This window comes from Elephantulus edwardii, unplaced genomic scaffold (genome assembly GCF_000299155.1).
Source record: "Elephantulus edwardii isolate Elephantulus edwardi_28Jun2011 unplaced genomic scaffold, EleEdw1.0 scaffold00045, whole genome shotgun sequence".
In the NCBI taxonomy this organism is placed as follows: domain Eukaryota; kingdom Metazoa; phylum Chordata; class Mammalia; order Macroscelidea; family Macroscelididae; genus Elephantulus; species Elephantulus edwardii.
Window position 1 is genome coordinate 12386482 of NW_006399795.1, and position 2668 is coordinate 12389149.

Consider the following 2668-nt stretch of genomic DNA (forward strand, 5'->3'; position numbering starts at 1 on the left):
TTGAGTTGTGGTGCTGGAGAAGAATTTTGATGATACCATAAACTGCCAAGAGAACAAACAAGTCAGTCCTGGAGAGGGTGAAACTAGGCTGACCCTTGGAGGCAAGGATTTTGGAGCTCCATATCACATACAGGGGACCAATCCTTGAGGAAGGACATCACACTTGGAAAGGTGGAGGAACAGTGCAGGAGAGGAAGACCTCAAAATAGATAGATTGACACAGTAACTGGGGTAGTAGAGGTATGTCAAAGACAATGAGATTGGCTCAGAATAGAACAGTGTTGAGAGCTATTGTACATAGGGTCACTTAGTTGCAAGCAACATGACAGCACATAACAACAAAACATTACTTAGTAATCTAATTTTTAACAATCAGCCACTGAAAACTCTATAGTCCAGTTCTACTTTGAATCACTTGGAGTTATCATGAGTTGAGGTCAAGCCAAGGGCAGCTAAGTAGGGTTTTCTTCTGGTTTAGTAGGATTTCCTTTGCTTTCTCCTAATGTCTTTTGTTTCAGGATCTGAGCTATGGCATGTCATCATACCTTCTTAAGCTCATCTTAACTGCCACAATTTATCAGACTCAACTTGCTTTTGATGACCTTGGCAGGTTTGCGAGGTTGGGTCAGATATTTGAAGAGTGTCCCTCAAACGAGATTTGTCTGATGTTTCTCTCATGATTGCTCTGGAGCGAAGGGTTTTGGAGAGGAAGCACACATATTCGTTCTCATCACAGCACATCAAGGGTACATGCTGTCAACATGATTTATCACAGTGGAGGTTGACCTTGATTATCTGGCTAAGACAGTGTTCATCAGATTTCTCTCCTGTAACATTTCCGCCCCCCCCCCTTTTCTGTATATGCTCTTTTAGGCGAAGTTAACTCACATAAAAGAAGGAGGCAGGGTGATGTATCCCCTCTTCTTCAGGAGAGAATATAGTTGTTCTACTTTCTTTTTATTTTGTTTGTATTTTTTATTTACAATTTATATTTGTATACATATTGTTAGGGATCAGCCTTTTTACTGATTTTTTTTTATATTTTAATGAAAGTTTATAAAGAACTTGGATTTCCATTCCTTCATTGTTGCACATTTTCCTCCCTGTCTCCCTTCCCTCCTACTTTGCTTTTTTCTTTGGAAAAAAAGTCTTTCATTGTTATACAGTCCCCCTTTTGCCTCTGGACTACTTTACTATGCAACTCTTATTCTGGTTTCTTGTCATGCCAAAAATACCTAATCATATATTCCTTTTACACAGACCTCTACCTCATCTGTTTCAATGCTGTATATATTGTTTATCCCCTCTTTTCTTTTTCCCCCAGCCCCCATATCAGTCCTGTTCTTTAACAGTGGCATTATGCAGTATTTGTCTTTTTGTGACTGAGATATTTCACTCAGCATAATGTCCTTCAGGGTCACCCATTTTGTATGATATTTCATGAGTGTTTTTCAGTGCTGCATAATATTCCATTGTGTAGATATACAACAGCTTCTCTACCATTTGTTTGTTGATGTGCATGTGGATTCTATCTTCTCTTTAAAACAACACACCACTTACCATTGAATTGAGCCCCACTTATGGGGAAATCATCTATGTCAGAGCAGAAGTGTGCTCCATAGGATTGTTAAATAAAGACTAGAGTATTGCAAGAAGTAGACCACCAAGCATTACTTACGAGGTACCTCTGGATACATTTTAATCATTCAGTTACTAAGTGAGTGTTTTATAGTATCATTGAAATCAATAAAAACTTTCATATTCCATTTAGACAGTGAGAACATAAAAGCCTGGACACAATTTCTAAATGAAAGCAGGGTGAGTCTAGTTGGAACCAGCTCATACCTGACCCTCCAGTGGGTTTTCAGTGGCTGTAAATTGCAAGGGATGAGATTGCCTATCTTCCTCATGAAAGGGCAGAGAATCTTAAAACGTACTATCACCTGGGCGAGTCCCTGGCCCTGGAAGCAAACTTGACCATGGGCATAGTGCAGCTCCTGGCGAGGGACATGCACTCTGTGACAGTGTCTGCCTGGTGCACCCCAGCAGGCACTGAATCCAGAGCCACTCATGTCCCTAAGGCCTTCCTGGCTAACACATTCGAACCCCATTGAAGACCTAGCTTGTTCCTGTGGTCTCAAGTCCACTCTGTTGTCCCCAGTGGTCTTGTCCAGTTCAAAAGTCTGTGTCCTTGGCAAATGAGAGAGAAAAGGGTGTGATCAAAGCATCACTTGTGTGGAAGGACACAAGTAAATCTAAAACTCAGCTAAAGGACTTGACTAGGGCCTCATCTGGTGACTTCTATCCAGATTCCCATGTCTTAGTTGTGAAGACTACAGTAACAAATGGTCCCACAAGCACATGGTATATATGATTAGGTGTTAGTGTCATGACAGGAGTACAGAAAGAAGGCTCTATAGGTGAATGGACTTGGAGAGGGGGAGGGATTGTATAACAATGAAAGAATTTTACTTTTCAAAGAGAAGAAACAACTGGAGGGGAGGGGTAGGCAGGGAGAAAAGTACAACAATGAATGAATGGAAATCCAAAATAGCCGTGCCTTTCCCCTGGCTAGCAGCGCAGAGGCCGCACGATGCCTGGAGTTACTGTAAAAGACGTGAACCAGCAGGAGTTCGTCAGAGCTCTGGCAGCCTTCCTCAAAAAGTCC